General features: G+C 39.4%; 1 protein-coding gene across 4 annotated transcripts in view; it reads left to right on the plus strand.

Annotated features, from left to right (window-relative positions):
• Window positions 1-682: 682 nt before the first annotated feature.
• The window catches only part of LOC105433342 (cell adhesion molecule Dscam2), a 142,765-nt gene continuing 126,668 nt past the window's right edge, over window positions 683-16,779 (plus strand). For all 4 annotated transcript variants that reach the window (XM_089082702.1, XM_089082696.1, XM_089082711.1 and 1 more), the window contains exon 1: window positions 683-1,023. The gene's annotated coding sequence lies outside the window, so the exon portion shown is untranslated. The remainder of the gene's footprint in view (window positions 1,024-16,779) is intronic.

Raw genomic sequence — 16,779 nt, forward strand, 5'->3', positions numbered from 1 at the left:
TCATCGTTTATTTCCACTTTCTCTTTATTTTTTATATTATTAATTTTATATTATTAATTATAAAAAAGTATCAAAAGTATATTTAATAATATGCTCGTATATACTCGTTGGAAATTTTAAAATAGTTTTCCCATACTATAAGTATTAACCTTATTGAAAAAAAATATATTTATTACTGAATTACAAAAGCTGAACATGACAATAATTCTTTTAAAAAGATACTCTTCATTATTGAAAAGTTCATTTAAACGTACTCAATTATCATTGTGTCGTACGAGGGAAAAAAGCAATATCCGTGAACAGTAGTTTTCGCAACGAAGGGATTGATGCAGACACTAGCGAGCGGTAAAGTCAAATTTCGTGTACGATGGCGCGAATTCGATACGAAACGAAGAGCGTGGAGTGTCAGCGGCAACGGCAGAGGTTTGACCGAGGAGAAGAGAGTCGTGGTGGATGAGAGCAACGAGGAGAAGAGGAAACGGATGGGCGGATGGGTGGCTACAACCCATCGCACGGAGGGAGAGAGGGTTAACAGAGGGAAGGGGAGGAGGGGACGGAATTTCGCGCGTGCTCGGCTTCATCCCCCTCGGCTGCCGCTGCTGCCGCCGCCGCCGCCGCCGCCGCCGCCGCCGCCGCCGCCACCGCCGCCGCCACCACCGCTGGATGCTGAGGGTAGCTGGACCGCGCGCGTGAGGTGTCAGTTCTACGCGCGATCTCCTCCCTGAAGGTGTCAACCTGCTCGCGATCTGCCCCGTGGTTCCCCCCAGAGTGGTCACGCACGATCGGAAGCGCACACACTCCCCCGCGGTTATTCCCTTCTCTTCCGATCGCCTTTTTTCCCCTCGTTTTCCCGCCGCGGTTCGACGACGAGCTGTTGTGAAAACGAAAGCTCTCAGTGAAAAGTTTGAGGGCCTCTCTCTCTTTCGGACGCGGGCAAGAAAAACTACACGTTCGAGCCTGGCACGTGACACGCTTCAGCTGGCGACGACTATCATGCTGGCCGGGATCTTCGAGGGCAACAATGTACGTGAAAAATTGCTCGCGATAGAAAGTTCGATTGCGCGCGTACCACTTTTTTTCCTTTTGCCAATACGCACGCGGTTGCGAAAGAACGACATTAGTAATCACGCCTATCAAGGGAAAAGACGGAAAAATTGTGCAACATTTGTTATCAGAGTCGTTATTTAGATCTTTTACTAAAATTTTTCTTAAAAATTCATATTTTTATAAAGAATATAGTGAATAATATTAATATCATAAGGGAATGTTATTTTTATAATGTTATTTTTTTAGATAATATGATTTTTTTCTTCTTGTAAGTTGACGATAAAACAAATAAGTAAATTATATATATAAAAAAAGAAAAATAAAAAAATAAAATAAATAAATAAAAAAAAATATAATAAAGCTATTATTTTAGATGTCTGATATTAGAATTTGAGAACAACGTTTTGTTTTATGAAACAGCGAGTATATTGGGATATTAGTATTTAAATTCTCAGCGGATTGTTAGAGTAATCCGTCACGTCGATTTTCGTGTCCCGATACGATTACGAATTATAGCATCTTCACGGTTCGTTCAAGTATTATACGGTCTTTATTCCCTCGATCTTTCACAAAAGCACGATGCTGAGAGAATTGTGCTCACGATGTCGATAATTGCACATTGGTAGCAGGTGTTATGACATATCGATATGTCTATACGCTCTATTCCGGATTTTGTATTCGCGATATTATTACAGGCGCTCTCTATTCTCTTCTCTGTCATGTTTAATAACGCAAATGGAGGTGCGAGATTTTTTCGCGCGTTGCTACCTTTCCCCGGACATTTTTTAGATTAAATTTTTCATGTACTTCCCGTGCATACATCTTTGTTCTGCTATCGCACATCTATTATTTTTGACCTTAAAGTCTTATCTCCTGGCATCACTTATACCCACGACATTTTTTTCATTTAAATCGCACTTCTAAATCTAAATTATATCTTAATTATATTTTAATTATATTTAAAATAACTTTAATTTAGCAACAATTACGAGCACAGCACAGTCTATGCGATTTTTATATTATTTAAATGAGGAATCGTGTCAAATACAAAGTGTGAGTACTTTAACAAATAATTTCGTAATGACACTCGTGTATTATACACCAGAGCGTAGATATCGGTGAACGCGTTTCGCGTTATGGTTGTGTTGTAACGGTGTCACTTTTTCATTATCACGTTAACTAATCGACGAATGTTTTCCCGGGTGAAGAAGCGCGCGGATTGCAGTGTCGCGCTTCCGAAAAGCCGGCCGTAAGATATCTCGTCGCGCCGACACGCGGACTAAACGTTTGCTCTTCGCGCGCCGCGAATATTCCGCGTGTTAATAATGCCAGGCGAGCGAAACATCGTTAGCGAATTTGCCGCGTCCTGTGGCGCGCTCGAATAAAGAGAATTATCGTAGGCAGATACGACGGCGGGTCGTATATCGTCGAGGACTCCGCAGACTCCTCAGGTGGCGATAATTCATCAGACTCGAGTAACACGACCACTCTCCGCGTATGATTAATTAATGTCAGAGACAGCGCTCGTTTCCCGCTCCCAATTTTCTCTTCTCTCTATCAACCCTCGCGATGGCTGTTCGATAATTTTTATTATTCCGGCCGGCGCGATTTCGCGCCACATCGATCTCGCGGCTCCGAAAGTAAGCAATAAATCGCTCACAAAATCTTTACTATGTTGCGATTAATCAAAGGAAACTTTTTGAGAAAATTATATACAAGGCTAATTAATGGCTAAATTTGTTAATTCGTAGACGTAACGCTTGCATCGAATAATTGCACGTATGGTATTTTACATATTCAGTCTATCTTTTAATTTGTGAACACATGTGAAAATAGGATAGCGGTGGTTTCGGTGGACGACCACTGGAATTTGCGTTACTGGGTAAAATAAATTGACACAATGAATAATAACGATATAATCGTACACAAATCAACATTACATTATTCGCCTGGCGACCATTTAAAGATTACCTCACATTCCTTTCCTTTTATCATCTTTAAATAATATTTCCCTCGTGAATTAACAGCATTTTAGACTTGACGGTTGTCTGTTAAGTTCCAAGTTGAAGGTTGAGTTATTTATCAATAACTCCCAGCATCTATCCTTTACTTCGATTTTGTACAATTTATTAAAGGTATCGCGTATTTCGCACTCGGCGCTCGTATTTTCGCACGTTTTTACGATCGCCATTGATACCTTCGGCGCCTTGCCGGTTATATTTACCTTTAAAAGAAGCGCAATCCGTGAGATCTTTACTCTCTGATCTTTACTCTCTCTCTCTCATGTGCAGTGAGATCTTTCTGATCCTTTGATTCTTACATCGCGTCTTTGATTAAAATACACGCGTGAAAATGTGCTCGTCCACGGTCCGTTTAATGTCCCAAAAACTAGAACAAACTCAATAACTCGGTTTCAGCGTCTCGTCGGTGAATACATAACTACTCATGCGATGTTTTAATGGGACAGAGAAACATTTTAGAGAACGTTTGATGTTACTCCATCAGCAGAAAGAGAGAGAGAGAAGGAGAGTTATTAATATAAACAATTCAAAGAGAAATCTGCGTCGTTGACTGTACGTAGCATATTGTTCGTGGAAACTAACGCTTTTCGCCTTTGAATTCTTGTTTCCTTCCATTTTATGTACTAGGAATAAATTTATCTTCCCTTTTAACATGGTAAATGCAGTTATCAAATGGATTAGCTTAGGAAGATTCGCAGTATTCGATTATAGCTTCAGCATTTTTGAAACTCCCATTGCTAAAACTCTTTAGTAATTTGCGAGATTAAAATGGCTTTATTATAAATTGGACTTTCGATTTTGCAATGATCCGTAATAAAAACAGAGATCGTATTTTTCGCGAACGATACAGAGAAACCATAAAACGCACAAGTTACGTGTGCTCGTGTTCGTGCACCGCCATATTCGTTTCAGTTTGCGCCACAGTAAACCGAAGTTAGAGTCTAAATGTAATCGCTTGTATTTTTCACGTTTTTTTTAACCGGCAGGAATAAAATTGACGGGACACAGAACAGAATATAAAAATATTCCATAATTAATGCATACATTCATTATAATTAATAATGATTTTTTCTTTTATTTTTGAATATTAGAATCGTCGTCTCTCATGAATTTTGAACAAAATTTTCATTGCGGATCAAAAAATATAAATTTCTATTGATAGGTATTAATTAAAGCGAAATGTGAAATGCAAAATGAAATGTGATATGTGATATGTGAAAAGCAACAAAGTAGTTATAGCAATTTGAAATTAGTATATCTATATTCAAAAATTTATTGTATGCACGCATATTGTTAGGAACATTTTAATCAATATTAATGAAACATAAATTCTTCAAAATAATATATTGATTTGTATGGAATAATTTATTGGCCGAGATGTTGTAGATAATTTATTGTATATTACAGGCAGTGTAAGCATAATTTATGCAGTATTATATAAATTATGAAACATTGTCTGATACTATCGTGATTAATTTCAATCTCAGCTAATTGCGCTAATGATTATTATGAAAATAATTTCATAATTTTAAGAATATTTTTTCGAAAACCGCATTTCTCGAGGTCCTATCGACAAGTCGACGGAAATATATATCGATGTGCTATATGTCAATTTACAGTAGCTGCAATTTTGCGTAATTTATCCCGCGAATTTTTCGCGGGACGTTTGACAGCCTCGCTATAACGTTTCGCTGTAACATTTTACATGCCGCTGTTCTCGCTCGTAAAACTCGTAAAGTATGCTTTGTTTATTGCTGTTATACAGGGATATACTAGCTTTGCGCAGGCGTCCGAGGTATTTTTTCATTAAACGTGAATTCGACTCAAACAGGAACGCACAGATGGTCCGCGCGAACGCGGAAATAACATTTTGCGGCCCGTGCGATGCGGCTTCGCGCAAGGAAATCGAATTTCGAGAGCTCGAAAGGGATTCCGTTAGCTGTTTTTAGCGGCAAAAAAAAATTAGAGGCCGTGGCGGCGGCCGTCCGCGTTAATTACTTTAACCGTTCCGCGTTTCCCACAATTGACAGTCTCGCAGTTCGCGCTTATTATATCCGCGATTCCACATTCCTGATTTTCGTGACGTGAAACACGCGAACGTCGGATCTGTTTTTTTTATCTCTTTTGACTTTTGCGTTCATTGTTTTCTACAAAATTGATCAATTTGAATGAGAACAAAGTATCGTTAGTTGCACGCGCGAGTACATCAAATACAAGGGAATCCAATTTAGGTAAATGAGAATAAAATATTACTCGGCCGAGTAAATTTGATCAAAAGTAAACGTGACACTCTCTCCGCGCGGGAAAACTCTTTTCCAAATAAATTCTTTTCAGATCGCTCGACAAAGCCTCATGCTGCATCGAAACTTGCGCGATCTCGCCTTTATCCTCCGCGTGGAAATCAGTTTCATTTAACGTGGCAAACGTCAGAGAGTCTTGCCGCGCGTTTTATTTGAGAACTTTATCGACGGATTGACCGGATTCTTCGGTTGCTGCGAAAGGAGGAAATTTCTCATGCGGTTCTTCTCGCGTGAAAATAAGGATCCGAAACGATCCTGGCCGTATCGATTCCACTTTGAGACGCGTAAACTCGTCCTTTCACCGCTGGTGACTCACCGCAATGGTACGTTTCCGCTCGCGAGAAAGGAAATATACTCTTTTTGAACGATCTTAATCAGAGATACGTAAATACATAATTTATTGCTTGTCCGATTCTTTTTCGTCTTGTTCTGATCTCGCGTTGAAAAGAGTGACAAACACATCGCGAGGGAAACGAAAGGCCGCGCAAAATTGATTGACTTTCAACATTCCGTAGATGCCGGCAACTCATAAAACTTCTTAACCAGCCACTCGAAGAAAGAGTTTTCTCGTCGCTCCTTTTTACTATCCGTCCCATAAGAAATGGAGAAAACAAGCGAAATTCTCTCTCTCTCTCTCTCTCTCTCTCTCTCTCTCTCTCTCTCTCTCTCTCTTGCCGCGCATTTCCGTTTCCCCTTGTTTCACTAGACCCAACCGTCGCCTCGTATCCGTTTCCGCTGAATTTTACTACGGAAAGTTTGTACGAATCTCAGAGGGTATGAATAATCCAAGGAATTACTATGAGTTTTAACTCGGGATCCATCGAATATTGCTTCCTCAAAGATACTTGAAGTTTAACGCTTATCTATGCAAGCGAAGATTAATAAATATAACTTGTATTTTAAGTGTACATTTACGCGACCTATAATTACATTTTTATAAATGTCTATATTTTGCTTTCATTAATCCATTTTTATTTATTTTATATTTTTTTATGTTATAAAATCTGAATTTAAAAAATCTATAATATTTATTTAATATCATTTTATAATATTTATTTTTATATTATTTTATAATATTAATAATTTCTCTTAAAAAGTCTATTATATAAGTCCATAAATATTATTCGAGATTTTTTAAATTTTGATTTTATAACAAAAAATTTTAAATAAATAAAAATAGATTAATTAAACGTGTCTTTAAGGAAGTAACGTTCGATGGATCCCAAGTTAGAACTCGGTAATTATAAAATTACAATTATAATTATAATTTAAATTATATGTTATAATTATAATAAGATTATAATTATAATAAGATATATATTTCATTATTAGAACATTACGATACGTTAATCATGACATAAAGATTAAACTAGAGGCTCGAACTCTTCTTGCGGGGATGAAGCCTAAAATTTAAGCCGCACGCCGTGAAATCCCAGAGCGGTAGCTTTCCTTTGACAGCGAACATTAGAACAAGAGTATCTAACTATGTCGCTAAATTCTATCAGGAGGGCGCGTTAATAGCGTAATGGAACATCTTGATAGTAGGCGTTTCGCACCGCGCGATATCCGAATAAATTCTCGCATGAATACCCAATCGGCGTATCGATCGTATCCGGCGACGCAACCCTTTCTTCGTCACGTCCCTTAAAAAAATTCCGCTCGGGCGCGTGTAATTATCATCATCACTCGTTAACACGCGAATCAAGAGATTCCGACGAAAAAAAAGTGTTCGCAATAGGATATCCATTAATACCCGGCTGAGAGAGAAAGAGAGAGAGAGAGAGAGAGAGAGAGAGAGAGAGAGAGAGAGAGAGAGAGAGAGAGAGAGAGAGAGAGAGAGAGAGAGAGAGAGATCTGTCGCGTGGGTTAAAAGCGAGAGCCGCGTGCGCGGACGGACGAGAGATTTGCCGAGAGCGTGCTAGACAGATCGATGTTACATGTTCTCGGGGGGGGGGGGGGGGAGGAAGGGGGAGAGGAAGAACGGAGGGCGAAACAGGGAAAAAGGGAGGGGAGAAGGGAGAGAGAATCTTTTTGAAAAAAAAGGACGGATACGTCAAACGAATAGTTTATTAGAATATAGGTCGCGCGGAATTACGCGACGCGCGTTTTGTTGCTCGTGCCGGTTTCCGCCGAGCCCGGGGCGAATTCCTCGCATGTACGTGCGCGCATAACTAACGCGTTTCAATTGGGGTCGTGCAAAAAGGACGACGGGCACGTGTGCGCGTTTTTCATACGCCACGTGTAACGTCGTCGCTGATACGCCGGCGGAGCGCGCCATTGGAGGCGTGTGTGTACGTCATCTCGCGTTCGCCGACCCAATTTGGCGATTTATGAAAAGCATTTCTATATACCGGACAGGACGATGAAGTGTCTTTTGATGTGGTGAAAATCCGCCCCCGGCGATTTGTCCGCGATTGATGTCCGCTCGACGGGTCCGGCGTCGATTGGACATCCCGCGAATTATCGATTGATAATGAGGCTCGATAAAGGTAAAGCTCTTCGGAACTCGGCGATGCACGGCGGTGAATGCCTTGAAAGTTTCGATCTTCTTAATTTTAATAATGGATTCTTCTGGCGAGTTTAAAGTTGACTTTTCTTTCGGGGGAGATTTATAACACCGGGCATCAAACGTGTACTTGAAATTTAAATGTGAAGTTCATTCGGATGAGAAGGAGAATGGAATAAGTTTGCGCGAAAATAATTCTCGGTTGTGATTTAAATTATTGAAACTTGAAACGTTTAAATATAAAATGACGCAAAAGAGATCGGTGTGCAATCAAAATTTGGTTTATAAAAGACGACTACGAATTCACGCAAAATTTGTAGATTTGAACGTGGGATGATGGTGCGTTGAAACGTATCAAAGCGTATTTAATCAACCGATCGATTATTATCGTTCGTGCAAACTCTCTCTGAAAATTAAGAGAAACGTAATTTCGCTGCATTTTTGCGAAACTCGTCGTCGCCAGTCGCAATATAACAATCGTATCTGCAGGATTTTACATATATACAACTACAGGATTACGTATCCGCTTTACATTAATTACACGCAGACGCAACTCAATTTCGGGAATTTAATTTGTTTTCAATTTATGCTTTCTCTCTCTCTCTCTCTCTCTCTCTCTCTCTCTCCCTCTCCTTCTCCCTCTTTTAAGGGCATAATTGAGAAGAGCAAAGCTCTCTCGATAGAAAAGATTTATCTCATTCCGCATTTAACCTTTTCTCATCCAGCTTATCGCACATTGGATTAGCCCATCTTGCATCTTTGTACAGACGTGTAATTTTACCTTTTGCACTAATTTTCTCGCCTCAATTTATGAACGTGCTCTATAAATGGCGATTTTAAATCGGTCAGAATTACTAAGCGTTCCTAGAGTATCTGTATTTATGTATTCTAATTAATGTAGAAATCAATCGAAACGTTTGCGAGATCTCTCCGTTGACAAATAAATTCGGCGCAGAATGGAGAGTTAATTTCGAATGCGAGGGCGGAATAATTGCGTAGGGTCAGTTGCGGATGGAAATATTCAGCGCGGATGCGTTTTGTAGTCGGTCGTTCCCGCGTGCCGGATCGATACATCGAAACGGTCAATCCGACTCCATAATTCAGCACGTTTATTACGTAATCCTTTAATTCACGCCGATATAAATTAGAATAAAGCCCCGGACACACGGAGGCTGTCCAAGTGGATCTTCCCGTGTCCCGCGGGATATTCGCGTGCGTACGAGAAACGCGGAGCGGAGGCGCGATGCGAGGGCGCGATAGCGCGCTCTCGAAGCGTGATTTATCGCTCGGCGAAGGAGACGGCGATAATTCTTTGGCGGCGGCGTGACGCGCGCGATCCATGCATAACGAATTTCGACGTGCGCTCGTCACGTTTGATAAGCTTCCGGAGATATAATTCATTCGCTTGTCGCGAACGTGCGTTCTCATCTGGAATCCGCTCGTAGCTCTCTCTCTCTCTCTCTCTCTCTCTCTCTCTCTCTCTCTCTCTCTCTCTCTCTGTCTCCCCTCGGCGTTGTTACACAACGAGACGAGGCTTAAAGCCGAATTGCGTCACCGTGGATAATTTAATTCCGGCTGAATAATTCATAGTTGGATCATTGTCGGATGACACTTCCATTTGCAAACGGGAAAAAGGCTTAATTCCAATTAACATTAATCGATCATCGCGTCGGCGAGATTTTTCCCAGGAATAAAATGTAGAATTTTATCTGGAAATAGTCTGTCATCAGGCTCGGAGAAATATAACGTGAATTATCGAGGAAGGTGTTGTTATAATCTAAGAGTTGAAATATGATAGGTTCTGTGGAATACATCTCTCTGCAGAAACTTGTTAAAAATAGATTGGAAAAGAAATATCCGCACCCTCAAAACTTCTCCTCTGAGAATCACGCACCGACAAAGTTTCTTTTACTTTTGAAAAGCTCCAGAGACCTAATTACACCTTAAATACTTTCTACCTGAATATTCTCATCGTTTTTCATGTATATATTTCTTTTGCCATAAATCACAATAAATTATTTTTATAAGACTTTCGAAAGGCCAGAAACTAAAATGAAACTTGTGGAAGTACATAAAGTTTAAAGTTATAATCTTATCTTTGTGATATCACTTTAAAATTATTATTAATAAGGATAACAGAATTATCAAGAATTATTTTTTTCTCGTTTCTTTATATATTACGAATTTCGAACGATAACTTTTGTCGAAAAATGATAATCGCTGCGATTTTGATTATCGTCTCGCGTTCCTAATTCTTGTGTCTAACTTGGTTATTGATCTAAACGCGTTTTACCAGCTTTATCATCCCTGTCGCGGTCGCGCCGGGGTGGTTCGCGAAAGTGGATGCTCCTCTCGCTCCGCGTGCATAAACCGCCTTAATGCACCTGCCGTGAGAGTGCATCATCGCTCTCTGCAAATGACATCTCCGCCATTCATCGTCCCTTATCCGTGTTTTGTCCATTGTGCCGTCGCTCGCAACAAAAGCGCTTTAACGATTTAATAGAGAGGCTTCTTTCGCTCCACCCCGCGATTTTCCCCGGCGAACGTTCTAGCCGCCGGACCTCGGAATTCTCTCGCGATTTGTTCTAGCAAAAGAGTTTTCCCGATGTTCCCTTCATTGCGCGCGCGACGAAAATAAGTTACGACACGTCGATCGCAATTACCATACGTTAATTACAATTTTAATGGCAGATGCGATGCAAATATGTATTCATCTCTATCTTGTACCCTCTTACGGAACTCTTCCTTTACGTCGAAAAGCACCCAAAAGTGTTGCATTAATTAACGCGCTTCCATTTATTGTAATATCTCCATGCGGCGCATAGAGCAGCGCGATGCCACTTTGAAACGCGATATCCACCTTTGAAATCGTATATTGCGCTCGCTAGTAATTGTACCGACAATGAGCACGCGTTCTGAAATCCGGTAATCGATTGGTACGAATGCGTTTCTGTGCATGCTGTATGTTATATATATATATATATATATATATATATATATATATATATGCATATACATATCTGCGGCACGTGCATGTACGCCGCTTGGTGCGGGCTTGTATGTCAGATCTGGAAATACGGGCGAATTAATCGCGAGTGGTAATGAATTTTCACGGCGAACGCGGCTTTTCCTTTTTCCCATGCTGATCTCGCGCGTTAATATCGCGCGTCGCGGAAGGAGGATCGCTAAGCGCCAATAACCGATTATAGAGATGTCAGATATGCGTTATGCGAAATTTTTATCTCGAAATTTTTTTTTAGCGAATATAACGACACGTACGTTTTATAATCGTGATCGTGAACGTTATTGTTGCTCGTGACGGAAAGTGCCGGAACGCCTTCGTTTCTCCGTCGCTTTATTTGCGACGTCGGAACTTCTTAATTCCATAATTAATCTTCCATTAACTCGAGACCCGCACGAATTCCTCTTTCAACGCCACGTCGATTATCGAATGATCCCCCCTGGCCCCCGCCGGGACACTTTGCCGCGTATTCAATAGAGAGAGCGGCATTCGAGACGGGTTAAAAGTAACTCCGCATCCACCTCGCGCGCATAAACCGCCTTAATGCACCCTCGGTAGCAGGCCATTACACCACGCATCCCCCCCCCCCGCGTTCTCTCCGCATTCTCCCCGCCGTTTTGGTAGCGCATAGTACTCGCGCATGCACACGATGCACGCAACATCCAGACATATGCCAGCCTCCGTATAACCGAACCGCCACCTCCCTCCCTCCCCCCCTCCTCCTCCATACGCATATTTATGCTGTATCGACCAGGTAATAGTAGCGATAGTAGTGGTGGTAGTAGGTGAAATTTACACTACCGTGGTCGATACATTATTTCCACGAGCATTAACGCGCCGACATTATTGCACTCACCCCTCGTCTCATGCGCGCGACTCCACTCCCCTCGAACCGACTGCCAGGAATCGCGCGGCTTTCCCCGACAATGGATCATCACGTCTTCATACGTGTCGGTGAAAGGAAAAAAATTCGCCCGTCAGCGGGGCTGGCGGAGGCCTAAATATCGCTTCGAGGATATATGCTGCTGCTTGTCCTTTGTCGTCGGGGATCGCGCTTCAGAATAGCTCGTTTTCACCGCACAATCGTGGCCTGTGACGAGCAGCTAGCGACGCATATTGCTCGCGGCTAATGTATTCACACAAAATACGAAGGAAAAAAAATGATTTTCCTTTTCTTGGATAATCAATCGCGGGCGTCGATTTTAATGCCACTCACTCGGCAGAAATATAAAAGGGTGAATTTATATCGCGTTGAAAAATATAAAGAGGAGACGCGTGAGGAAAAATTTTTATTTTCTCTTATTAATTAAGTACATGATCCTATTGTTGTTTGTTATTATTTTTTTTTTTTATCATCTCGTGTAAGCCTTTCCATTGGGATTTGTCGTTTTTTTAGTTTGTATTTATTGTACGTATGTGTCGTATGCTGCAGAAACAGAAGTTATTAAAAAGCACAGAGATTTTCAACTCGTTAATTCAAATGACAAGTGGGAACCTCTAACGAGTTCGCAATCTGAGGATCACGTATATTCGCGTCTATTAATTATTTCCGTCTCTTTCTCCCTCATTCGACGATATATACGTTTGACAGGCAAATTCCGATACCGAGATCCCTCCTTTCCGATGTGAGAGACGGTGAAATGAATTTTCATCCTGCGATGTTGATGGCCGTGGAATACGTCGATACCTTTTATTGGCGCCTGCTTCTCGTGTCGTCACCCTCATATTTTTGTCGAGCGATGTATGTTCTCTTCTGCTGTCGCCTCGCCTCTTTTTCCCTGAAAATTCTACACCGGGAATTCTACATCGGATGTAACCGAGGCTGTTTTAACTATCGATAGTGCCTACAAAGATATTGTGATCTGAGACAATATTTATAGGCTGGATATGTGAAGAAACACGCGGTAAAATTGATATTAACAGAAATTCAATCAAGTACAATGTTGCGCTAAACTTAAAGATTGAATCGTCGTAGTTTCACGTAACTATTTATTGAATACACCAAAATTATCATTTTTTATGAAATTTTTGAAGAATTAAATTTAAATATTTTTTTTAGAATTTTTTATTTCTCTTCGACAGCAGATTTTTCTGTTATAATCCTCAGCTTCGAGAAATATTCTTTTTTTTTGGAAGGATGAAAATTATTTCCGAAGTTTATCGTCGTTATTTTGATATTTCTGACACGCGGTGTATTATGATAATTGTAAGGATGCTTCTGCGAATTTTGAAATGTAACCAGTATTCTCGAATAGATCGAACGATCTATTCTCATGTATATATTCGCCGGCGTGCATGCGTGTTTTGCATCACGATCACTTACAGACATCGAATAGTCGCAAGTAGTTTCGGAACTTTGCCTGTACGTCTCGGGAGACCTGATATCGGAATTTATAAATAATTCCGAAAGCAGCAACCGTCCTGGGCTTTTCTATCCGACGTAGGATAGATACGAAGGGAAAAGATGCTACCGCGATGCATCTCGTTTGCGTAATTCGAGTACAGTGAGGCTTCGGGATTGCTATTGCGCACGTGAGAAACATCAGTTTGCGATTTCCTATCAGAAAACGCTCGATGCTTATTTCTTTACGCAAACAGTATTATAAATAACAGAGAAATTGCGACAATTCCTGTGGTTTGTAATAAAAATTTCTTGCCTTTGGTGAAGCCTTAAATGAATATTTTGGATACATAACTGTCAACTGTTTATCTTAAATTAATGAATGTTATAAAAATTATGTTGCGGTATAATTTTAACGATCATTAATTACTCATTAATTCGTTAGGTCTTATCAATTTTTTTACAAATACGGGATTATTCAAATAATACAGACAAAGTAAGTTCTGATCTTTCAGAATCAAACAAAACTTGTTTTCTCCGTAATGTAATATTGTCGAGTTTTGCACGCTTTCAAAGATTATGTACATTTGCAACTTTCTAATTTTTGTATTTCTCTCGTGAAGACATTATCATTTGCTGCAAACTGCGTGAATACTCTTAAGGACTTCTTGTTACAGTTGGTTCTGTTGATAAAAAAGAAGAAAAAAATTTATTTTAAAATACAATATCGTTATTTAAAGCAGGGTTTCTAAGGGCGTAGGTATGTCGCGTGTGCAACTCGAAACGGCTACACCTCTCACCTAACTGCAGTTAACTACAGCGCGTTAACTTCATTGTTACTTCTAAAATTTCATTCCAAAGTTTCACGGCTCGACAAGCGAAGCTTACGGTAATCGCAACAATTGCGTAATGCCTTACACGAAGAAATGTATTTGAAGTAATGAACCTCTATAATTAGTATTACTTCGTCTATTATTATAGATTAACGCAAATACGAGGGTGAGGTTCCGAAAACGGCCGTTTACCATATTCTTTTGCATAATAATGTTGTCTTCAATAAATAAATGTTTAAATAAATTAATATATATAACATATTTATTATATTACATATATATTATTAGATATATTAATATATTATTTATTATTTATATATATTTATTTATTATTTATTTATATTTTTATTTTTTAATAAATTAATTTTTTTTTATTGCAACAAAAGTTTTATTCAGAGAAATCGGAAGGCTTGAAGTGTACGGTTGAGACAGGTATGCTTGCATATCGTTGTTTCATCGCGGAAAGTTTTCTCGTGAACGATGAATGACTGCATAATTCTTAGAAAAGTTTTTATTTTGTTCGTCGGACTGTTTGAAGATTTTTCGAAATATACGTTTAAGTCGCCGATGGTCAAACCTTTCGCAAGTGCATTGTACGAACCGATATTTAATCGGTGTTGTTTTCGCAGCAGGTTACGAATCTCTCGACGCGAATCGTTTTCGCAGGGGCATATTTTATATCCGCACGCTTAACTTTAAACTTTGCACCAAGGCATCTGGCAAGACTAGGGAGAAAATATCTTTTTATCTGCATCCCCGTCTCCTTCATATGCTTGTACGGTTGAAATACATATCAACGTAGCGTGTCGTATATATTTTGCAAGTTCCTCCAAGTTTTGTAATTCTCATACGATTTTATCCCTTTCTCGGAATATTAACAAAAAAAACTTGGCAAAGCTGCGAAGCAATTTACGAGCACAACGAGATTTTCTATTTTTTTCCTTTCTTTTTTTTTTTTTATTTTCTCGAGTGAAGTCGATAAAAGCGAGAACTCCCGCCGGAGTGGTCGAAACGCAATTTTTACAGAACTTCGGTCCTTTCTGCGCAAACTTTCGGCGTCGATACTTTTTCAAATCGATTGAATTACGGAGGAGTACCTTCCGTCGAACTATTTCAATGCGCTCTTTAAAAAGCGCATTAAAGGATCACGAAGTTGGGCACTCTGCCGCTTAGTCCGTGAGATTCTAGAATAAGAATAAGAATCGCAAACTTTCGTCGATATAAAATATCGGAAAGCTATACATTTAGCGACGCTATTTATTAACATCATCAAATATTACGTTGAACGAAAATTAATATTTGTCAAAAAACTGATGGGATATTTTTTAGAACGGAAATGGCAGGAATAATAATGTACATATTTTTAAATCACAACATACGTTTAATTTTGTTATTAAATTGTATGTACTTTACATATGTCAAGTTGTCTAAATCTATATTTATTTATCGAAATGCTCGATTTGATATTCAACACTCACATTTCCATATATTTCCGTCCTACTTTCCTATTTTATGATTTAGGAATATAACTTTCCCGCACAGATTTCTGCTGTCAATTGCAATCTTTGTTGCGAGTTTCTAAATCTGAACTCCGCAGGACGGTTTTTCGTCCGTCGTATGATCAATAACGTATGAGAATATTTACTGGACGTTCGCGTCGGGTAACTTTTCGACGGAATCGCTTAAAACGCGATTCGTGGCGCGAATTTCTCCGGGCACAGACGACCGTGTGCCCTTTTCCCGATCGACTGCGAAACTGACTGCGATTCCCTGGGGACACACGGCGACGTTTCCGTATTTTCAGGACGGCCCGACAACGAGGACGATAAAGTGAAACGGCGTGAATTCCTCGGGAATGGCCGCAAGGGCCTCGTCGCGGATGATATCTCTCTCTCTCTCTTTCTCTCTTTCTTTCGCCTCTCTCTGTCCTCGTTCTGACATTTTTTCTCTTCCATTTGCAAAAAATATCTTTTTCCCCATCGTGAAGAGACGCAAGTTTTCCTTCGCCTTTAGCGAAAACACGTATAGAAGCTGATCCACTTAGGGCATGAAACATGATTATAGCGGAAATTAGGGAAGCTCGTAGGAAGCTGCCAGGAATAAATTGAACAAGTCAGGAGGATATAAGATTTTTCTTATCATGTTTTTTTTCCTAATAATGAAGTTAATTTATTTAGCGATTAATGCTTTTTTTCTATTTTTTTTACCGAGCAAATTGTAAGATTAATTTAAGGAATTACAATTTCAAAGCTTGTGATATATTAAATCACAAAATTAATGACATTTTTTTAAAAATAGTTTTTTAATACGTTGAACACAGAATTAAATTATAATAATATCATGCTTCACGAAACATGAATACTGTGATAAATTTTTATATTAATTAATTGAAACATAATTAAATTAACTGTATTATATTGCTTTGTATTACATAAAAATATATTTTTAACGTTGGAATATTTTTTTTTTTAGTACATTGCAGATGCGTACGTGTGTAAGAAAAATTATATTTGCAGTTTAATTAAAATGTACAGAAACGTTGTTATATAATTACAAATTTAAATATTTTATTAAACATGATTGAATTAATTTCGCGGAAAGGCGCGCCGCCGCACGTCGTACGGCGAAATAATATCTCATTCGTCATTCGCGATATTAAGTCAAAATTGAAGGCTCGTTTCGAAGGTGCACTCGATCAAAGCGACGTAT

Source organism: Pogonomyrmex barbatus, unplaced genomic scaffold (assembly GCF_055798465.1).
Source record: "Pogonomyrmex barbatus isolate J1 unplaced genomic scaffold, ASM5579846v1 scaffold1, whole genome shotgun sequence".
Classification (NCBI taxonomy): Eukaryota; Metazoa; Arthropoda; class Insecta; order Hymenoptera; family Formicidae; genus Pogonomyrmex; species Pogonomyrmex barbatus.